The sequence below is a fragment of the Piliocolobus tephrosceles genome, chromosome X, assembly GCF_002776525.5.
Source record: "Piliocolobus tephrosceles isolate RC106 chromosome X, ASM277652v3, whole genome shotgun sequence".
In the NCBI taxonomy this organism is placed as follows: domain Eukaryota; kingdom Metazoa; phylum Chordata; class Mammalia; order Primates; family Cercopithecidae; genus Piliocolobus; species Piliocolobus tephrosceles.
In genome coordinates this window covers 74,722,142-74,745,792 of record NC_045455.1, presented here as the reverse complement: position 1 = coordinate 74,745,792, position 23,651 = coordinate 74,722,142, and positions in this window count along the sequence as shown.

The following is a 23,651-nucleotide window of genomic DNA, read 5'->3' as shown; positions in this document are numbered from 1 at the left end:
ATAACCACTGCAGAATAAAATTCAGTGCATATTAGAACATTGCAAACAATTTTTGTAGGTATATTTAATATTTATACACACGTAAATATTAAAATGCAATTATAAAATAAATATATAAAATAAATAAAATAAAAATACATTTCTACTTAAAACATAGGTCCCAGGCTCAGATAATAACGTGCAGGTTTCTCCCTCACATGACTGTGCACAAGAACACCGAATAACTGCGTAGGACAAGTTTTATAATGAGGGTTCACTTAGGCACTGAAGGTTGTCTATTATCCCTAGTGCCTGACCATTAAACGCTAGGAATGGTACCCTGTCACTGTGACACCCCCACCACCAGATTTCCCAACTTCTCGCTAGCCCCTGGTACTATTCCACCTGAGAGCTTTTGCCCCAGAGCCTCCTTGCTGGGTACAGAGAGGATGTTTGGGGCAAAGAACAAAAGTCTCCTTATTTACCCTGGCACAATTACGATTCTTTCCCTTTACGGTTACTTGTCACAATTTCTATTAGGTTGATGCAAAAGTAATTGAGGTTTTTGCTATTTATTGAAAGCAATGACAAAACCACAATTACTTTGGCACCAACCTAACAGCTAAATTATAGTCCTCACTACTCTCTGTGTGGCCATTGTGCAAATGTGAGCTCCACAAGGGCTGTAGGCCCAAGTTTGTCAGAGGCCCTTCTCTGTGCAGTTTCCTGAGTGGACCACCCGGCTCTTGCTGGCCCTCTTTTCGCTGCCCTCCTCCTGCCTCCTGTGGCACATCCCACAGCCTTTGCTGCTGGGGTTGCCCTCCAGAGGGAACAGCTACAGGACTCTAGTTTGCCTGCATGCAACAGAATATGCCCGACTAACAGGGAACTGGAGCACCTTGCCGAGCTTGGGGAAATGACTGTGCCACTGCTAGATCCAAGTCCTGTGCTTCCCTTGGGACCGTCCCCCTTTACTTGGCTTTGGGGATGAGAGGGATAGCATGCATGAGAAAAATGTCTTTTCTCTCCTCTTGAGACCTACAATCAAAGTAATGGGCTCGTTTCCTCTCTCACCTCCCCAGGCTCCTTATATACTACGGAGTATATATATGTTTGTATATAAGAAGGCTCCTTATATACTGTGGAGTTTTAGATGGGGTGCTTGCTAGAGGTAGGAAGGCAATTCTGCCTGATTTACTAAACTCTGGGGAAGGTGTCCAGTCCCAAATGTTGGCAGGACTCTTTAGAATGCAAAGTCATTGTGCCTCTCCGTCCTTAGCACTGGGCCCTATTTTTCACTTCCAGGGAGAAAGGAAAAAATCCTTCTTCACGTCTTGTTACTCGACATAGTCAGTTCCCTTTGGGAAGGGTACTGAGAGTCTGGGTTGGGAGGCAAACAAATATTTCACTGTATTCTCTTGTAGTGTTTGACTTTGTATCATGTGCATTTATTACTTTATTCAATTAAGAGTTGTTATCTTTAAGAGGGAGGAAGAATAAGTCTGTGTGCATTGACTTAAAATGATGTACATGATGTATTGTTAAGTTAGCAAAACAAGCCGGAGAGTAATGAGCATAACAGTAATCACAGCAATCACAATAAGCATAATAGTAAAAGGAAAATGAATGCCGAGTTCCAGCTACATACTTTTTTTTTTTTCTTTTGAGACGGAGTCTTGCCAGGTCACCCAGGTTGGAGTGCAGAGCGATCTTGGCTCACTGCAACCTCTGCCTCCCAGGTTAAAGAGATTCTCCTTCCTTAGCCTCCCAAGTAGCTGAGAATACAAGTGTGCACCACCACAAATACAAAATACAAAAAATACAAGTTTTTTGTATTTTTAATAGAGATGGGGTTTCACCATGTTGGCCAGGATGGTCTCAATGTCCTGACCTCGTGATCTGCCCATCTTGGCCTCCCAAAGTGCTGGGATTACAGGCGTGAGCCACCACGCCCAGCCCCAGCTATGTACTTTTGTTGGTATGTGTTGTGTAAGTGTGAGAAAAGGTGTGGAGGGTCACATACCAGTCTGTTAATATGGTTACCTTGGAGGGATAATGATAGGGTAAGGGAAAAACTTTTATTTCCTTTGGTATTATTTTAAGATACAAAAAAACCACATGCTTGTTGTAGCAAATGCACGTTCAAACAAGCATGTGTTATTTCTGTAACTTAGGAAGGGAAGGGAGCAAAGGTAGACCAGAAGAAAGAATGTATTACACCACCATGCCCACAACCACAGCCCCAATCAACTAATCAACAAAACAAACTTGCAACTCTCATGTACAGGTTTGCCTGACACCCTGAGGCAGGCTTTTGACCCCCTTCCCTTCATTCTGAAGTTCAGATTTCAGAAATTGATAACACACTGGCATTGGCCACAGTCTCTCAGGACCGGCTCACAAAGTCTTTCAGGACAGAGGTTTTGTCTTAACGCTGAAAGATCTGCAGGACCCTGTATGGTAGAAGAAACATATCATTGTATTTGTAAGCAAAACATAAAAAAACAAAATTTAAATGTGCATCAATGGTTAAGGAATTTAGCCTTACCCTTATCTATTCAATCCTTTCATGAGAGCAAAATAGGATCGAGAGTAAAAAGCATAAAAGAGCTGGGGCCCCCAAGGTGGGGTGGTTATGGGAGGCAACCAGGTATAAGGGAGGGAGTGCTGGGAACCCCCTTCACAGCCTTCCCCAAGGTGACCAGGTCTGGGCTTCCCTGAGTAGCAATTCAGCCTGAGTGCTTTCCTTCCCTCTGTAACGATGCACAGTGCACCCCTTAAAAATGCCTAATAGCTGCTGGGCGTGGTGGCTCATGCCTGTAATCCAGCACTTTGGGAGGCCGAGGCGGGCAGATCACAAGGTCAGGAGATTGAGACCATCCTGGCCAACATGGCAAAACCCCGTCTCTACTAAAATACAAAAATTAGCTAGGTGAGGTGGTACGTGCCTGCAATCCCAGCTACTCGGGAGGCTGAGGCAGGAGAATCACTTGAACCCAGGAGGCAGAGGTTGCAGTGAGCCAAGATCGGGCCACTGCACTCCAGCCTGGTGACAGTGAGGCTCTGTCTCAAAAACAAGAAAAAAAAAAAAAAAGGAAAAAAGAAAACAAAATGCCTAACAGTACAAACCTTATTGCTCAACTTAAGGTGAAAAAAAAAATTATGCATATCAGATAGGCAATGATTTTTTTAAAAAACAACAAAAACAGCCCTTGATAATAAAGACAAGAATGGAGTAACAGAGTAAGAAATCAGAAATAAGAATGGGGTAGGAGAATCCTCTTATACATTCCTGTGGGTGTGTGAAGTGCTACAGTTATTCTGGGATGCAATATGACAACATGTCAGGGAGCTAGAAACATTTTATACCCCTCTAGGACTCCAGCTTGAGGAAATAAACAGAGATGTTGTCAAAGATTTGGTATGAGGATGTTTTGTGCAGTATTATTAATACTACTGAGATATTGAAAACTATTCAATAAGAATGGCTATAATTATAATTTATGCAGTTGTAAAATCTTTGTAACATAATATTTAAAAGGCTAGGAAACAAAACTATATATCCAACATGATTCTAATTTGTAACAAATAGATAATAAATATACAAAACTATAGATTACATTTGAATGATTGATTCAAAAATAATTATAAATTTTTATTTATCCTTTTTATGTTTCAAAAATTTCTATTATAAACATATGTTCATCTTATTATTGGGAGAAGTAAAACAAAGGGAAAAAACATTAGCTTTGTCCTCCACAGAGAGAATGAATTCTCCTTGACACATTTAAATCCATAAATTTAGGACAACCTATTATCTGACTAATGTCATGTAATTGAAGGGTCCATTTCTGAATTCACAGATTTCCCTATGGTCCTGAAATACGTACCCATTTAGCTACAAAGGAGCCATTACTCCCAGGAAAAAAAGAAATCCCCAAAATAAAAATAAAACCTTTTTTTCTCATCTTTTTTTTTGTTCTTAAAGACAAACTTCTCTATACATATAGGAATTTGACAACAGTTTGTACCGCTTATGGATTTAAAGAACTGGCACCTTGAATGGGATTCTGAATAGAATTCGTACAGATGGAATGTAAGTATCACCCTGAACTGAATTGGCCCTCATCCTGTCCAGCCAATCTGGAAATGTCTGGTAAGCTGTTTATTACACGAGTCTAGAGCTCAGGAGAAGGTGTGGGCTGAGATGCAAATACGAGTATCATTAGCATATGCGTGGTAGCTGAAGCCATGGGAGCAACCTCTATCTAAATCACTGATTCTCAACTGGAAGTGATTTTGTCCCCCAGGGAACAGTTGGCAATGTCTGGAGGGAGACATTTTGTATTTTTATAACTGGGGGTAGGGTACTACTGGCACGTACTGGGTCAAGGCCAGGGCTGCCGCTAAACATTCTGCAATGAACAAGACAACCCCTTGCAACAAAGAATGATCTGCGCAAAATGTCAATAGTGCCTAAATTGAACAATCCTACTCTAAAGGATTCACAGATACCTTAAACTCAAAACTGAACTCATCCTTTTTCCTTTAAAACTTGTTTCTCCTCTTTCTCATAGCTTTACTTCTCATATTCAAATGAGAACCAAATCCCAATAAATTGACCTCTGTCTCACTCTCTCTTTTTTTTTTTTTTTTTTTTTTTGAAGAGAGAGAGACAAGGTCTCACTCCACCACCCAGTCTCACTGCTCCCTCATAGTCTTGGGTTTAAGAGATTCTCCTGCATCACTGGAATTACAGGAGTGAGCCACTGCTTATCCATCTAATCCTTTGCCTCATCTCGAGCTCTTTCTGCCATTGCCCTGTTTCAGACCTAAATCATAACTTGTTGGTTTGCTGCAGGAACTTCCCACTAATTTTCTCTCTCCAATTTTGTCACTCTCTAATCTCCTCCCCATCATTTCCAGGATGATTTTTCTAAAATGCAAATCTAACTGTGTCACTTCATTACATAAAATTTTTGACTGATTTTCCTTTGCTCTCAAGATTAATTCAAAACTCCTCACCAATCTGCTAAGCCCTTTTATGATCCAACCTTCTCCCACCACTCACTGCTATACTTTCAACAATCTTCTCTTAAGGTTGTGTCTCCCTCAGTAGACTATGGGCACCCTGAGGGCAGGATCAGTGTCTTTATCTCTGGACCGCACCCCCTCCCCCTCGACCCCAGTAGCTAGCAAAATTCCAAATTCATTTTGTTGAACTAATGAAGGAGACACTCTGACTTCCTCAGTGTGTGATCACTCTGCAGTGTGCAGGAGTGAGAGCAGAGAACCTGGGACAGAATCCTGGAGAGCACACGTTAGGATAGGCAGACGAACTCAGGAGACTAGAAAGCAGCGAGCGATGCAAAACTCAGGAGATCATAGTGTCAACAAAGCCAAGAGTCAAGCAGATCATCTTCAGGAAAACAGGATCATCAAACACCTCAAACAGAAGTCAGCTAAGATGAAAACTAAAAATAGTACAACATATCAGAAAACACGGTAGCTGGTTGCAGCCTTGAATAGAGTCATTTTAATGCTCTGTGGGCAAGTCAAGAACTTGGTGCTGGATTTGGGGTCATTACTGGTCAGTAGGACCAGCAGTTGGGAAGATTAGCTGGACACAGAACAGGAGAATGAGAACAAAGTGAAACTTGCTAGTTAACACAGCATGTCTGATCACAGCCTTTCAGGAGTAATGGCTTCTGCTTTATTTCTGCTTTCCAGATCTCAGGCAAGTTTTTATTTTGGTTAATTCTAACCTAGAACCATGGTGAAAAGGATTCCAGAAAATGCAGCCTCCAAAAGGAGTGGGGGTCCCAAACTGGCCACACACAATTCAGCATACAACCCCTTAAAATTTTTAAGAAATGAAAATATTTGTTTATATTTACCCACATGTTTACCATTCTCAATATGTACCATTCCATCCTATAGATCTGAATTTCCATCTGGCAATATTTTCCTTCAGCATGAAGAACTTCATTTAGCATTTATGAAACAGCAAGTCTGCTGGCAATGACTCTCAATTCTTATATAGCTGAAATGTTTTCATGCCTTCTTCCTTTCTGAAGAACATTTTCAGTGAATGGAGAATTCTAGTTGAATTTTTTTTCTTTTAGCCCTTTAAAGGGTGTCATCCTACTATATTCTGGAATACATTTATTCATATAATTGTGCGTGTGTGTGAGAGAGAGAGAGATAATGTCTTTTTTCTTTTAGTTGCTTTTAAGATTGTTCTCTTTATCTTTGGTTTTCAGAATTTTGGCCATAATGTTACTAGGTATGTTTTTCTTTGTATTTGTTCTGCTTAGAGTTTGCTGAAATTCCTGATCTGTGGATTGTTTTATTAAAAAATCAAATGTGGAAAATTTTTGGTACATGAATATAAACATATACACGCACATATATGTCTCTTATTCATTATTCTAATTCCAGCCCAATATTCATTTCTTTAGGGAAGTTGTTCATGACTTTTCTGACTAAGTCAATTTCCCAGTTATCTTATAGGAGCATCTATTTCTCCTTTACAGCATTAAGCAGCACATCAATTTCACATTTGTTTGTGTGGTTATTTGATTAATATCTGTCTTTCCACTAAAGTCTGAAGTATGAACTCCATGAGGGTAGGGACTACATTCTCGTAGTTGTATTACACTACATTCCCAGAACCAACCACCGTGACTGGTGCCCAGTAGGAACTCAGTAAATCTTTGTTGAATGAGTGAATGCCTGAATAAAATAAATAAGATAATAATGATTTGCAGTAAGCTATTAACAAATCTTAACTATTATTTATAACAAAAATTCACAAATGCAATTACCATAAAATTGCTTTTTTATATCATGGCGCTATTATTCCTCAGATGATTTGGAAAATGCAGCTAGAGACTACTTTTTGAGGATTCGGCTGTGAAAGAAAAGAGGCAGGGAGTGGCTAGACAAGGATTCAGGTCAATGAAGTCTTTTGGTTTCTGATGGAAAAGGCTTGGGGTTTCACGACAGGGCAGCTCAGAAATATTTCACCAAATTATTTCTTTTTTACATAAACTTTTTTTGTAGTAAACAAATTACACATTATAACATCTTAAAGGCACTGCACAGTCTCTTAAAGTTCCACTGGCTTGAGGAATGTTATGAGAGCTTCTGTCAAAATCCTCCCCTCAGGTGGATGAGTAATTGACCCCGATCATCAGGAGGAGTCAGAGTTTCTGCTGCACGTTGGAGGTGGCATAGAATATATTTGGTGCATGGGTAATCCATGGGAGCATCTCTTGTTTCTCAGTTGCTCGGTTTTAATGGTAAATCAACAACTACAGAAGCTGCAGGATCATGGTAGCCAAGGGCTCCAACCCCACAGGAATGAGCTTCTGGGTCACTATACTAGACAAGCCACCTAGACTAGCATAGGTCCTAGCTGAGGTTAAAGGGAATCTACAAAAATGGGTAAAGGAAGAGGTGGATATTGAGTATCAGTTACAGCCTCTAATCAACTGCAGCAGTAGGGGCTAAATTTAGCTCTTCCCAGTTACCTTCTCTTATAAGTTCCACAGGAGGCTGGGCAAGGTGGCTCACACCTGTAATCCCAGCACTGTGGGAGGCCAAGGTGGGTGAATCACCTGAGGTCAGGAGTTCAACACCAGCCTAGGCAACAAGGTGAAGCTCTCTCTCTACTAAAAATACAAAAATTACCCAGGTATGGGACGGGGGCCTGTAATCCCAGCTACTCGAGAGGCTGAGGCAGGAGAATCGCTTGAACCCGGTAGGTGGAGGTTGCAGTGAGCCGAGATCGTGCCACTGCAATCCAGCCTGGGCGCCAGAGCAAGACTCCACCTCAAAAAGAAAAAAAAAAAAAAAAAAAAAAAAAAAACAGAAAAAACCAAGTTCCATAGGAAACAAGACCAACCAGAATCCTGGGGATAAAGTAAACTTACTATGAAAAGGTACGTGGATATGATCGGTGCAGAGTTGACTGTGGTAGATACTGTAGTATTCTGCTCAGGTAGCCTCTTCAGGACCTAAACACCATACCTCAGATGCTGGGAATATCAACTGCTGATGGCTCAGAGCTGTGTCCCTCATGGGAAAATGCCCTCCACCACAGGGAACTGTTCCCTCTTCTGGAGAACACCCTGTGGCAATGACTGGCTCCTGCAAGGATACAAAGGCCCAGCCAGCTTGCCTCCATAGGGGACGACACTGGAAGGCCATTCATCTTCATTTGGCTACAGGACTACTTGGGCCCTTGGCCTCTCTCTCTCTGTGCTCAGTCTGTCTTCTTTCCTTCCTTTCTGACAGGTGTATCTCCTGGGAGCACTCCCCAAATAACCTTCTACACACGGCTCTCCAAGTCAAAGTCTGTTTTCAAGGAATCCAGTTCAAGACAGGGATAGCTGGAAGACACAACCGTTCTGTGGACTTTGATGTTCTTGATATTCATTCTTGGTATTGGCATCATGAGTTGTGACACTAAAAGGAGTCTCCAAGTGACTTTGTAATGAGAAGACAGGGACAAAGAGGTGTGATACATCCCTCACAGATGGTCAGAAACATCTAAAGAGTTTTTGCCAAAGAGACAGGGTCCTGAATGGGCAGCAGGGTTAAGAGAAAAATGTGTAGTTATTAATGTCAATGAGACATCCTTTGCTAGAAGATGATGGCGAGGTCTCAAGGAGATCTAGGTTATATTTATAAGGAATCACTCCAATGACCACGTGTGTCTCTTCTAAAATTAGACTTTATTGTGCTCTATTAAAACAGCTTTATCTTTAGAAGAGAGTTTCTCAAAATGTGATTTGGGGACTACCTGCATCAGGAACACCTGAGAATTTGTTAAAGTTGCAGATTCTAGAGCCTCATCTCGTGCTTACTGAACCAGAATCTCTGGGTATCTGCATGTTTGTTTAACAAGTTTTTCAAAGCTTACATGTTTAGCCAGCTTTTAAAGTAAAAGTTTTCAACTGCTTTAGTGGGTAAAGGGTTTCTTTTGCAGATGATGAAAATCTTCTGGAATTAGATAGAGGTGATAGCTTCACAACATTGTGAATATATTAAAAACCACTGAAATGATTTGGTTAAAATGGTCAATTTTATGTTTTTTGAATTTATCTCAATTAAAAAATGAAAACTGGAGGGACAGAAATTACATCGCCAGAGGCTGCAGTTAGGAGGAGGGAATGGAATGCAAAAGATCACAAGGTGATTTGGGGTGAGTGAGGAAAATATTTTAAATATTGATTGTGATGGTGGTTACACATACAATGGCCAATCTCATGAAACTATATACCCCAAAAGGTAAATTTTACTATATAGAAGTTATTTCTCAGTAAACCTAACTATAAATAAACACATAAATAAATAACCTCAGAGAGATTCTTAGAAACTCTAAAGCTTAAGAACTACTGCTTTTAAGTCATGGTCTCCAAAGTGAGGACTCACTTCTCCAGGGTTCTGGAAGACAAGCTGCTGGGGTACAGGAAGAATATAATTGAAATCCTATTTATATTTTTTAAAATCTTAACATGAGAAAGAAATTACATTTTCCTAACATTTGGAAATCCACTTGGAAGGCTTGACTAATATTTATATATAGAATGACATTGTTGCTCCCATCCCGTCTGTGCCACATCAGGTACACAAGATGTCCTGGGGGAAGACTGAGCATTGCATAATGACCTTGTTGACCTCTATGATCTCATTCATTCACCTGCTTGTAGCGTAATGCCACATACTGCAGTTTCCATGGATTTATGACTTAAAATTTCTAGTTTTAAATAAACTAATCCTCAAACAAAAAACAAGTGATTTTTAAATATCTCTGCAAAGAAGCTCCTGATTGAAGATGATACCAATAATGCAAGCCAAGGGAATATGAAATGGTAAGAACTGACTTTCTAGTAAGAGCTCTGCCATTAGCCACATTATGAGGAGAAACAATAATAATCTAATTAGATCTGAACAGAAGTCAGCTAATGAGTGAGCAATTGATTAATTACTCTTCAAAAGAAACTGAGTTATGAAGAGAGCATTTTAAAAATGAAGATTTGGCAGGGTTCCCATTGTTAAGTGGTTTTGTTGCCTAATCAATGTAAACACGACACATACTGAAACCATCGTATCTCCATAACTAAAGAACTTGAGAAAAAGACTTTTTTTTTCCAACTAATTTTAAAATCTTCCAAATGAAGAGTTTCAGTGGGTTTTGAATCCATTTGTTAAAATTTTTAAAATACAATGCCTTCCAATTAATTTGCGAGGACATGTCATTGATATCAGGGAAAGCAGAAATTAACCATCTGGGTTTCAACAAAAACTTTTGCATAATCAATGTACATAATAGAAACCTGAGTACTGTTATTTAGTAAGTGCCACCAATGATGCACTTCCATTTGATTCTGCAGGTCTTTATACTTTACTATTAAAACAAAGTGTAGCCATAAATCAAATTAGAAATATACACTTAGATCAATGTATCACAAAATGTCAAGCCAAAATATGGTAAAATAATGCAGCACATGTGATCTCATTGCTTTCACTAAAAAAGTTATTGCAGTAGTTTAATGTAGTCATTCTTTGATATTCATTTTTAGTTTCTTCTTTCTCTTCTCTCCTCCCACTTCATTTCTCTTGCTCTTGCAGCTTTAGTTGTCATCTCTAAAGACCTCCAAGTTCGAGTTCTTTGCTCTTAGTCTTGTATTTCCAATTCTTGAATTAGCAGCTCTACCTGGTTCTTCTACGCGTCTTTCAAACACGGTATGTTCAAAACGGCGTGGTCTCCCTCTTCTCTACCTCTGTTCTTCGGGGTTAGTGTTCCTTATCTGGGTTAGTGGCACCACCTTTTACTGAGATTCAAAACATCTGCATTTTTCTTCTCATCTGCCTCTTCTCACAACTCACTGTCAACTGCCAAGGCTTCATCCTTCTACTTCCCTGAACTCTGCTTTTGTGTTTCTCTGTTTTTCCATTTGTATATTGAGTTCCTTGTGGCCATCTATCTCTGGAGCTTTTATCTCATTTTATTCCCCTTTCTATATCCTCCCTTTTTCTTCCTTATCTTCTGCTTTCCTTGTCACCAAAAGAAAGAACAAACTTTTTTTGTTTGCTGAATTTATTAAATATTCATTGCACTAAAGCATGAAATGGAACACTTTCTCTTTTTAAAGCCTATATTAAGTTACATATTTTTGTAGGCCTTGATTGATTTTGTTGTTACTGTTTTTTCCCCACCATGGGTCAGCCTGTTTGGATAGAAAAAAAAAGAAGAAGAAGAAGAAGAATATCCACTTCAGAATTAGTAAAGTAGTGTTTCCCTGTGGCCTGACATAGTTTATGCATGGTCACCTTCAACTCCTAATGAAGAAAAATGTTTAGGCAAGTATTTGCGTTACCAGGGATCTGAGGTTAATTTTGTTGCTCTTGTCGAAAGGGTTATTTTTAAGGACAAAATTTGGTCTTTGCTCTCCTCCCACTTCATTTCTCTTGCTCTTGCCGCTTCAGTTGCCCTCTCTGAGAGGAAGACCTCCAAGTTCAAGTTCTTTGCTCTTAGTCTTGTATTTCCAACTCTTGAATTAGCAGCTCTACCTGGTTCTTCTACAGGTCTTCCAAACACAATGTGTTCAAAACGGCGTGGTCTCCCTCTTCTCTACCCCTGTTCTTCTGGGTTAGCTGGGTTAGCTGGGAGGAAAAGCTTTGTAGATTGAAGGCAGCCCTCCCAATGTAAAAGGGATTCTTAATTTATACTCCTTGTTCATCACTATTCAGCAGGGTTTGTTTCAGAATGTACATTATATATATATCATATATGCATATATTATGTATATATTATATATATAAACTATATTTAAATTAGCCAAATATTATATGAGGTTTCCTTCACAAAAACTGAATTGCAAAGATTTTTTAAAGCAAATTATATATTTAGCAGTCATTTTTAATGGTGATCACAAAACTAAAGCATTAGAACCATGACACTGATTTTCAGTATTTGTTTTTGTTTACGTTGTGATATATTAAACAAGGGTATAGAAAGTTCCTTGTGTAGTTGTGCCCAGCTTAGCTCATTTCTCTTGCCTGAGCTCTAACGGTGCTGCTGTAAAAATGTCCCTCTCTTGCATCAGCTAAGAATTTTCTTCCTGAGTTGGGATCCCTCTCCCTCATGCTAATGCAGACCCTCTGCTACCCAGAACAGCACATCTCTTTCACATGTGCTCTTGCTTCTTACCCCTGATCACTCCTGGTCCGTTCCTGCCTCGTTCTAGCAGGGCCTCTCTCTACTTGTCACTGTGCCCAAAACTGGTACGGGAGTGGACTTTTTTAATTCTGCAGAATTGTGCTACAGAAAAAAGACTTAGTGTCTGCTTTCAAGATGAAAAGACTTAGTGTCTACTTTCAAGGTGCTCAGAGTCTGGAGAAATGGAAGAAAGTTTCTAAAAATGCTAAGTTAAAGCTAAATGCTGAGGGAACGCTGAAGGAGACCTCAACCCAGGCTGAGAATCTAGGAAGGAATCAGTCAGATGGAATGGATGGAGGGCTGGCAAAGAGATGAGGCTCAAGAGGAGATAGGAGCCAAATAAAGGGAATTTAAATTTAATCCCCCCAAATATTGGGGTCCTCAATTAGGAGAGTAACATGATTAGATATGTCTTACTTATAGCATGGAGAATGGATGGGAAGCATAAAGGGTACAGGCAGAGAGAAACATTTGGGTTGCAGGTGAGAGATGGTGACAGTCTGAATCCAGGCAACCGCCATGGGATGGAGGGAATTTAAGAAACTGGGGAGGAATTTCAAGGCCAAAACAATATCACATAAGGAATGATGGGGCATATGGCTAAGGGAAGAATAGAAAAGGCATTTGAGAGAAAAGAGAGAGAGATGAGAGAGGGAAATAGCAGAGGGAAAAATGGAGAGGAGAGATGGAACTGGAAGAAACGAAGAAAGAGGAAGAGAAAAAAGCAGGGAAATTTCCATTACTGCTCTTTCTACCATGTCCACCAGCCTGGTTGTGTGTTTGTAAGGCAATTCAGAGGGACCGGAGAAACTAAGAAATGGTGAAAAACAGAAAAATCAAAATTGAAAATGAGGAGTAGGGAAACCTATCCAGCCTTATTTTTCATATCCATCCTCCAAGCCCTTGGTCCCCTTCTCCTTTGTGACAGCTTCTGCTTCCATTGTTGGGTCGTTTTTATACTTTAAGTAACCATGTTGAATAGTATTGTGAAGGGAGGTGAATAATCCATTTACTTAAAAATGTGTTGCTATGCATTATATCTCTAAGTATATTTTATAGTAGAAGAAAAGGTAACTTCTAACAGTTCCAGGTACTTGAACTTTACCTTCACCCAGAAAAGTTAAGTGTCATTATTTCAATGGGAATATGGATTGAGTTCCAAACAAATGTCTTACAATTAACTTTTGAGGAAAAAAATCTGTGTTTGAGCCCAGTACTAACCATATTAAACATATACACTATGAAGAAGAAAATCAGGAAGTGCTTTAAATGCTCTCTTCTTTAAACTTTGGCTTGTTCCTGCTGATTACTCACTATTTGAAAGTACATGTTAGTTCTATTTAAAAGAAAAGTGAGAAATTCAGTCAAGAATGTTTTCATACACCCATAAATATTTGGCACTATATGGATAATTTCTCGCATTGACATAGAAAGGGACTCTCAAAGCCCTTTTACATCTAATAAGTCATCACTGGATACAACTAGGTTCCAAGGTTATGACCCCTTTGAAAAGAAGAGACTGATAAGCATCTTTACTGAGTTTGGCAGACTGCCCTTTGGATTAGCTGTTGGTATGCCACATGTGGTACTTCTCAAAACAGAACAACTCATGTTTGAGGAATATATCAGTATTAGAATTTTGTGTAATTGTTTTATGAGGGCTGTAGGCCATGCACCCTCTGTGGGTGGCATTAGGGTTTCCTCTGAATGGCATGGACATTCTCATGGCGAGTCATACAGGGGAGAGGGAGAGGTCAGTACTGGGGGAAGACTTGGGGATACACAAATCAGGCCTCAGACTTTCTTCTTTTGGGTCAGGGGTCAGTTTGGCTGAAATGGCGGTGCAAAGTGATGCTGAGGCGTGTCTGATGATTTGGAGTGAATATCTGGAGGCATTGAACTGTGTGGCAGACATGGGAATGTGCAGTGTTCAGAACTGCAGTCAAGGAATACTCATTGCTTAGCTGCGAGGAATATGGGTAGCTGACAGCCTTCAACTGTTCAGTTCTTCAGGTCCACCTCAGCTTTTGAGACAAGGTCATGCAATTCTTTCTCTTCTCTAGGTAGCCTTAGCCCATGACTAAGCAAGACTGTGGTCCAAGGGTCTAGCCCTTTCTGCCCAAAGGTGGGCTCCTCTCAAGACAAGCTTTGATCTGGACAGAAGAGACTCTGTCAGGTCTGCATCTCAGTAAGATGGCTCTCCTAGCCAATCCCAGCTCCTCCCTTTTATTCCCACAGGTCTTATTCTCCAATAAACCTTTTGCACTCTCAACTTCCTACGTCTGCTTCCCTGAGGACCAACTGATGACACACCCTGCCACAAGGAGGCAGACAAGGAGAGAGGTTGGGAGTGGTCACTCCAAGAGGATTCGCCCACCTTCGTCTCCCAAAGTGCTGGGATTACAGGCATGAGCCACCAGGCCTGGCCTGTGCTCTTTTATGGCTCATGTAACTCATCTTCTACTATCTGGGCTTTCTCTTCCAAATCAGTATTTCCTACAACAAATATTTTCTTACACGTAAGTATTTTTAAAATTTTTTTCCCCTCTGATCAATTTGTAATGAGTACTGCTGCATTTGTCTGTTATTTTTAATTACTTTCCATGATTATGATAACTTTTCTTTCTAACTTCATCTTACTGTTTCTATTTTTGTTGTGCATTTTAACATATCTGGTGAATCTCCTTCTAAGCCATGGAAATGATCTTTAGTAGCTCACACTCATTTGTTTTTTGATTTTTGTTTTTCCTAATTGTATCTTCTTTTCTTTCTTATTGAGTCCCTTAATTTTTATTTGTTACTGTCCCCAGATATTTCTTATGCAAAAATGAAAATAAATTTACAGCATTTGCCAATTTTTGCTTTTGTTTCAACTAGTCAATGCTTCCCATAGAATAAAATAGTCAGAATTCCTTATTTTGTATTTTATTTATTTATTTATTTTTGAGACAGAGTCTCGCTCTGTCATCCAGGCTGGAGTGCAATGGTGCAATCTAGGCTCACTGCAACCTCTGCCTCCCAAGTTCAAGCAATTCTCCTGCCTCAGCCTCCCAAGTAGCTGGGATTACAGATGCCCGCCACCAAGCCTGGCTAATTTTTTGTATTTTTAGTAGAGATGCAGTTTCACCATGTTGGCCAGGCTGGTCTTGAACACCTGACCTCAGGTGATCCACCTGCCTCAGCCTCCCAAAGTGCTGGGATTACACACATGAGCTGCCATGCCCAGCCAAAATACCTTATTATTCATTCATCTGGTATAAATTCTCAGCTGCCGTGGGCAAGTGACTGAGTGGTTATTGCTAAGCCAGCTTTACAGTAGTAAGAATAATTATCCTTGGATTTCTTTTTCATGTTCAATTTTCTCTTGGACTTCATTTCTAGGCTTTGTATGTTTTCCAAGGGAAATGAACGATGATTTTGCTGACCTTTATTGTGCTTCAAGCTCTTTACATTAAACTTTGTGTCTGAAGGAATTTTTCTTTTATTCTCTGTACCACGGGCCAGGGAATAGTTTAACCAATGTTTTCTAGAAATTTTATTCTCTGGCTGTTATGCTGTGTGAACAATTTAGCAATTTCCTTCTACCTGTCATAACCACAGAAGGGGAATGGAGTAATATTGCTCTTGAAGATATTTGAATCTAACCTCTACAACTGAAGAGCAAAACTGAAGTTAAATGGGCAAGATTCATGTTTATTTTTGTCTGAGTCATTTATTAACACATGATAGGAACAGTTGTACTATGAAATGCTTCACTATTATGTAACACTGTTTTTACTGGGATACTAAAACCTTTATGCTTTCTTAGTTTAGAGCAGTTTTTCTAGAATGGTTTCTACCAATATTTTTTCCCTAGAAGTAGTTACTTTTTAATATAACTTAACCTGACTATTCAAAATTCTCACAGCTTAAGTGAAAAAAAAAAACCTTTTATATTGACCAACGCTATCTTTTTTGAAAATGTGTAATGTAATAGAAGCATAGAGTTTAGACAGAAGGGCCAGGCATAGTGGCTCATGCCTGTAATCCCAGCTCTTTGGGAGGCCGAGGCGGGTGGATCACTTGAGGTCAGGAGTTCGAGACCAGCCTGGCCAACAGGGTAAAATCCCGTCTCTAAAAATACAACAGTTAGCCAGGCATGGTGACAGGAGCCTGTAATTCCAGCTACTCAGGAGGCTGAATCAGGAGAATTGCTTGAACCCAGCAGGTGGAGGTTGTAGTGAGAAGAGATCATACCACTGCACTCCAGCCTGGGCAACAGAGGGAGACTCCATCTCAAGAAAAAAAAAAAAAAAAAAAAAAAAAAGAAAGAGAATTTAGACAGAAGGAAAATTAGGAGATTGTCTAGGTTAACTTCCTATAGAGTGTAGATTCTCTCCAGCCGCATTGTTGAGATATATAATTTGGTTTTCGCATTTAGTTTTTGCTTGAATGCTTCTATCGTAGACAGCTCTTATGAAAGCTCACTTTAGTTAAAAACAAACAAACAAACAAACTCTAAGATTAAGAAAATCACTTAATTTGAATCCAAATCTGCTCTAGAACTTTGATTTGGTACCAGTTTTCCCTTTTGGAGTCACTCATATCACGCCTGCTCTGTTCTGCATGGGAGCGCTTTATATTTAAATATCGAGGTACATCTCTCCTTACTTTTCTCCTTTCCAGGTTAAACATTGACACTCTCATCAGCCATTTTTTATGGCTTTCAACTTTTTCTCCACCTCACCTAATTCATGAATGATGATACTCTTAAATGTTATGTGTAAAGTTATACTCAATTCCTGCATTAAAAGATACCTGTAAGACAGTGAAAAGACAACCAACAGAATGGGAGAATATATTTATAAATCCTATGTCCACTAAGATACTTGCATCCGGAATATAGGAAGAGTTCTTACAACTTAAGGTTAAAAAAAAAAAACCAATTTAAAAATGGGCAAAAAACTTTAATTGACTTTTCTCAAAAAAAAAAAAAAAGAGAGAGACCTGCAAAGATCAATAAACATATAAAAAGACACTCAACATCGTTAGTCATTAGGGAAATGTAAATCAAAGCCATATGGAGATACCACTTCACATTAGTAGAATGCCTATAATAAAAAAGATGACAGGCCGGGTGTGGTGGCTCACGCCTGTAATCCCAGCACTTTGGGAGGACAAGGCGGGCGAATCACCTGAGGTCAGGAGTTTGAGACCAGCCTGCCCAACTTGGTGAAACTCTGTCCCTACTAAAAATAGAAAAAATTAGCTGGGTGTGGTGGCGGGCACTACTCAGGAGGCTGAGGCAGGAGAATCACTTGAATCTGGGAGGTGGAGGTTGCAGTGAGTGGAGATCATGCCACTGTATTCCAGCCTGGGCAATAAGAGTGAAACTCCATCTCAAAAAAAAAAAAAAAAAAAAAAAGACAGTAACAAGTCTTGGCTAGAATGTGGAGAAATTAGGACTTTCTTACCTCTCTGGTAGAAATGCAAAATGGTACAACTACTTTGGAAAAATAGGTTGGCCATTCATCAAAAGGGCCAACAGAGCCACCCCATTGACTGGGGAAGACATAGTGGCTGCAGCTCTGAGGAGAGGGTTGGGAGAAGGGTGCTTCTTCTCATTTCTATGTGGCAAGTAAAATGTGTCTTTTAAAATCAGTGATCATATGTGAATTCTAGACATAGAAATCTGCTAAAGGAAAAAGGAAAGCTATCATTTAGTGGACTGAAAAACCCAGATTTCATTTTATTTCTGGGCAGAAACATTTTTTAAATACTTAAATGACTAACTTCATTTCCATTTTCCAATCTAACTTCTCCTCATCAGCTCCAGTTACCCCCTGAAGCAGAATAAAGGGTTTTGTGTCCTACATGTGCTCTCCGGGGAGCTCCATTCAAGTAGAGAGAAGCCCACCCTCCTGCCAGAGCTGTCAGTAGAGCTGGTAAATGTCATCAGATGTATGAGAAGGTCCTGTGTGTGTGTCAGCAAATAGACTAAGACAGGAAGCTTCCCTCTATCCCTCTCCTCCTCCCTCCTTTTTACTTCCATAAAATATTTAAAAGCACCCAAAGTGAAATATTGGAAGAAACAGGACGAAGAGGTCCTCCTTGTCTTCTTTTAGTCACTTGAATCCCCTACTTAGAAGCAAACCACTCTCTATTATCCTTGACTCTCAGCTGCAAGCCTCAACCATCTTCTCTATTTATTCTCTTCTCCAAGAGCATCCTGGGTAGCTTATGTCCTCTGCTCCCACTTTAGTCAGGAGCAATTGCGTATTTTCAACTCTACCTTTTCATCTGGGGCAAGCTCAGACTTGTGAGCCTTTTCTGCCTACACACAGCACGTAAGTGTGAACAGGGTCTTCTATTCACTACAATTGTTGCTACCAGTGAATTTTTATTGAGTACTTACTATGTTTTAGGGATTCTGCTACATTATGTTAACCCTCAAATTACTTAGGAGCCAGGATCTGTTTGTATATCCATTTTACAGACATTAACATGCAGCTTTTAAAGTTTATTTTTATTTTTATTTTGATACAGCGTCTCGCTCTGTCATCCAGGCTGGAGTGCATTGGTGTGATCACAGCTCACTGCAGCCTCAACCTCCCTGGCTCAAACGATGCTTTCAGCTCAGCTTGTCAAGTAGCTAGGACTACAGGTGCATGCCACCACACCCAGCTATTTTTTTTGTATTTTTCTTTTGTAGAGACAGGGTCTTGCAATGTTGCCCAGGCTCAAGCAATCCACCCACCTCAGCTTCTCAAAGTGCTGGGATTACAGGTGTGAGCCACCACAGCCAGCCTATGCAGCTTTGATAAGGTTCTTCACATAGCTAGAAGATGGAAGGCCCTGGACCCAATTCTGTGTATTTCCACAGCCCTGGCTCATAGCTATCATATTATTATTGCTTTTACATGTTAGACATTTTGAAATGTTGAGTTCTGAACAAGTATTTCTGAGGGGTCTTAAAATATGGGCCAGGCGCAGTGGCTCATGCCTGTAATCCCAGCACTTTGGGAGGCTGAGGTGGGCAGACTGCCTGAGCTCAGCAGTTCACACCCAGCCTGGGCAACATGGTGAAACCCCATCTCTACTAAAATACAAAAAAATTAGCCAGGTCTGGCGGCGTGCACCTGTAGTCCCAGCTACTCGAGAGGCTGAGGCAGGAGAATTGCTTGAACCTGGGAGGCAGAGGTTGCAGTGAGCAGAGATTGCGCCGCCGCACTCCAGCCTGGGCAACAGAGCAAGACTCTGTTAAAAAAAACAAAAAAATGCGTCACATAAAATTCACCATTTTAACCATTGTTAAGTGTATAATTCAGTGTCATAAGTACACTCACAATGTTGCATGATCATCACCACTATCCATTTCCAGAGTTTTCATTGTCCCAGACAGAAACTCTGTATCCATTAAACATTAACTTTCCATTTCCCCCTCACTCCAGCCCCTGGTAACCGCTATGCCACTTTCTGTCTCAATTAATTTGCCTAGTCTCGGTAGCTCATATATGTGAAATTGTACAATATTTGTTCTCTCTTTAACCAATACATTCTTTGCGGAATAAAAATATGATTGATTCCACCCTGCTTAAGAGATCCCTGCCCTGCACTCAATGTCTAGCCTTCCTGAGTCTCAATATCCAGCTCATCCTTCCAATCCTCAGCATTTCTCTGACCTCAGCCGTGGTCTTTCTGATCATGATACCTGCCCAAATCACGTAGCAGTACTCCAAATTCTGGCCTCTTCTTTACGCTCTGCTCAGATGCTACCATACTCTGCACATCTAACACAGGCAATGAACATCCACGCAGCACTTCACTGTTTACAAAGTGTTCTATTGTGCATATATCTTATTTGTTCCTCACAATATCCTTATGAAGTAGATAGTGCAGCATTTTGCAAATGAGGGAACAAAGAATTAAAGACAGGGTGACTTACCCACATTTAGGCAGCTGCCAAATGCAGGACCAAGAGTCTCAAGGCCCTGGGCTTCTCTTTATAGCTCTTGGTCTTCCTCACAAAGTCTGTCCCCCTCCCTCCTTTTAAAGAATCTCATCTCCTGAGTTAGGCAGAGGAATGCTCAGGAATGGCTTCTGTGTGTGTGTGGAGTGGGGGCAGATAGGAGGAGGGACCAGAAGGAGGGAGAAATCAATTGCAGTTTTTCTCCCTTTAGATTCTGAGTTTATATTATTGTTTCCCCAATAATTTAGATTAGGTAAATCTGAATCCTGTCTATTGCTTATTGCTGTTACATGGTTTACAAGAAATAAAATGCATGGAGTTATTCTAGCCAAACACACACTCTCCTAGAGTTTCCTTCTTGCATCTTTATCTGCTTTTGTATCCTGTTGCACTGGACTGGAGAACACAGATACCTTCACAGGCAGTGTATGTCTTCCTAAGCCTGTGGCCAGCTCTAAACAGCCAACATCGAAATCCCACCCTCTTTGGCCTTACTCTATTTCCTCTTAAAATTCTAGAATCAAAGATGCTGCCTGAGATGGCACATACAGCCTGTGCCCTATGCTGCAGACAGAAAGTATAGAGAATGTACACGAGAGTGGAAGATGACTTCTGAAGTTCTGTCACTAGTCCAGCTAAGTGTTTTAGCTCTTAGCCCTGAAGATCCCTTCCCAGAGGACGCTGGTATGAAAGGGCAAAAGCTGAGTGTGTGGCTAACAGTTCTGCACATTCTGTGTCATAAATTGCCATAGGCCTGTGGGTATCGATGGGGTTATGTTAATAGCAGTTACCCAACTCCTTTGCATAAATGAACTTCTGCCCCAACGAGCCTACCTATGAGTTCCCCTGCAAAGGTTCCTTCAGATACTTCTGGGAGTCCTTAGAGAACATCTTTTATGCCCTCGCTAACCTTTCTCCACTGGGTACCACCACCTCCCACTTGGCATCCACCAGCTTCCTGGGGCTTCAACACCTCCCAAGACAGCTGATGCACAGAGATTTTGAGGTACCAAAAGTTTGTACCGTTCTGTTACAAAGCAGGGGCTTCTTATGTGTAACACTCTTAGAGGAGGCGGAAAGCCGACCTAGTCCTGTGAGTTATACAAAGTTAAGTATCTCCTTTAATATTTCCTTTACAGACCTCCTCTTCCCAATTACCCAATACAAGTCCAGTGGGTTCTGTCTGGGTCAGGAAACAAATCTGAATATTAGGACTTGACATTTCAGATTGATATCGATGTTGTTTCCATAACATCCCCTCCTCATCCAACTACCAACATTTTCTTACTGAGTCCAGCTCTTGTAATGTCTAGCATCTGCTTTCTCCAGAATGAGTTTTCCCCAAGAGGCTTTTCAGGGCTCAGAAAAATGTGCTTCTGGAAAGTTCATCCCACTGTTTTGCCAAAAAAATGTTTAGACACATCTGATTTCAGTCTACCTGCTACACAGGTGTGTTGTTTCCACAGTGGCCTTTTCTCAAGCAAGACAGAATGTTGATACAGACAGGAAGGTTTCCCAGCTGCAAACAGCATGAAGTCTGACTAATAGACTTTTAGGGTGTCCCCACCCCAAAATGAGCTACACATCTTCATGTCTCACCTGCCTTTATCTAAATAATGGCATGAAGGCCAGGTGTGGTGGCTCATACCTGTAATCCTAGTACTTTGGGAGGCCAAGGTGGGAGGATTGCTTGAGGCTAGGAGTTTGAGATTGTAGTGAGCTATGATCACGCCACTCCACTCCAGCCTGTTGCACTCCAGGTCAATAGAGCGAGACCCTGCCTTTATCTAAATAGTGGCGTGAAGGCCAGGCGTGGTGGCTTATGCCTGTAATCCTAGTGTTTTAGGAGGCCAAGATGGGAGGATTGCTTGAGGCCAGGAGTTTGAGGTTGCGGTGAGCTATGATCACAACACTCCACTCCAGCCTGTTGCACTCCAGGACAATAGAGCAAGACCCTGTCTCTAAGAAATAAATAAATAAATAAATAAATAAATAAATAAATAATGACATGAAGCTATCTAGTTAAACGGACAGTTTAGGACCTCAAGACTTTTTACAAAGATTTTTAGCATGACCTCTAGAAAGCCACTAAAAAATTTTAGGAAATTGCATCAACTAATTTATACCATGTCAGACTATTCTCTAGGTCAAGAGTTCCTCTGGTATTTCAGTATTTCTCCAAGTGTGTTTTAAAGAGTACCAGTCCTATCAGATTTTCTGAAACACACACACACACACTGGAGATGTTGCATGCTATATCTGACTCTTAGAGCTCCACAGTGCACATTGGCATGAAAGGTTCTTAAAAGTCATACTATAAATGAACTTGTTTACTTTTAACTCACTACTTCCCAAATTTTTTGAATAAAAGAACATTGTGAGGCATAATGCCTATGAATGTCTTATGGAACTGGGGTTCTATGGCATTTATTTTGGGAAAGGTTGAATTACTCTATTTCTTTCTCTTTCTTTTTTTTTTTTTTTAAGATGGAGTCTTGCTCTGTTGCCCAGGCTGGAGTGCAGATCTTGGCTCACTGCAACCTTCACCTCCCGGGTTCAAGCAATTCTTCTGCCTCAGCCTCCCAAGTAGCTGGGGCTACAGGCACGCGCCACCACACCCGGCTAATTTTTGTATTTTTAGTAGAGATGGGGCTTCACCATGTTGGTGAGGCTCGTCTTGAACTCCTGACCTCGTGATCCACCCACCTCGGCCTCCCAAAGTGCTGGGATCACAAGCATGAGCCACCATACCTGGCCGACCTACTCTATTTCTTACGTTAAACTAGCTGTGTTATCCAACCAAGCTTATCAGGTTGAGTTGTCAAGCATGAACTGTTGATAACATAATACACATGATGCCATGCCAGCAGTTTAACATGCTTCCAAATGGTTCCTTTTACCTTTGAAATTCATTAATAGAAACACTTTCCCTTTTATAAGATCATAATATAATTTCTTATTCATATAGATTAAGAAAAAATGTTTTAGTTTAATATATGGCAGAATTTTTTGAAATAAGTAACAGTTTGGTTTCTTAAAACAGAAACATATCTAAGGAAAAATAATATCATTTAAAGAGTTAAACTTAGTAGCATATAGAAAGTATTAAAAAGAAGAATTTTGTTAAAAAAAAAAAAAAAGCATTCCATAACCAGGCAGGAAATAACTAGACTATAATATTATGGTTACCAATAAGAACTAAAATGAAATCAATATCTTAGATATGCAACCAAGGAGGAAAAAAATACGAAAAAAAAACCTATTGAATTGTAACTGCTAACAACCTTCACAAAGGTAAGCAATTCTGAGGAGTCAAATAATTGAACGGAACCCAAGTTCAGATTATATGCTTCGTTAAAATTTGTGGTCAATGAGCAGAACATTCTCAAGTGCCTCATGCCTGGACTAATTTTCTATCATGTCCACACAGACACATGCAGAGTCATGGTGATGAAACACCCAACAGAGATAACAGCCAAATATGGCCAGCCT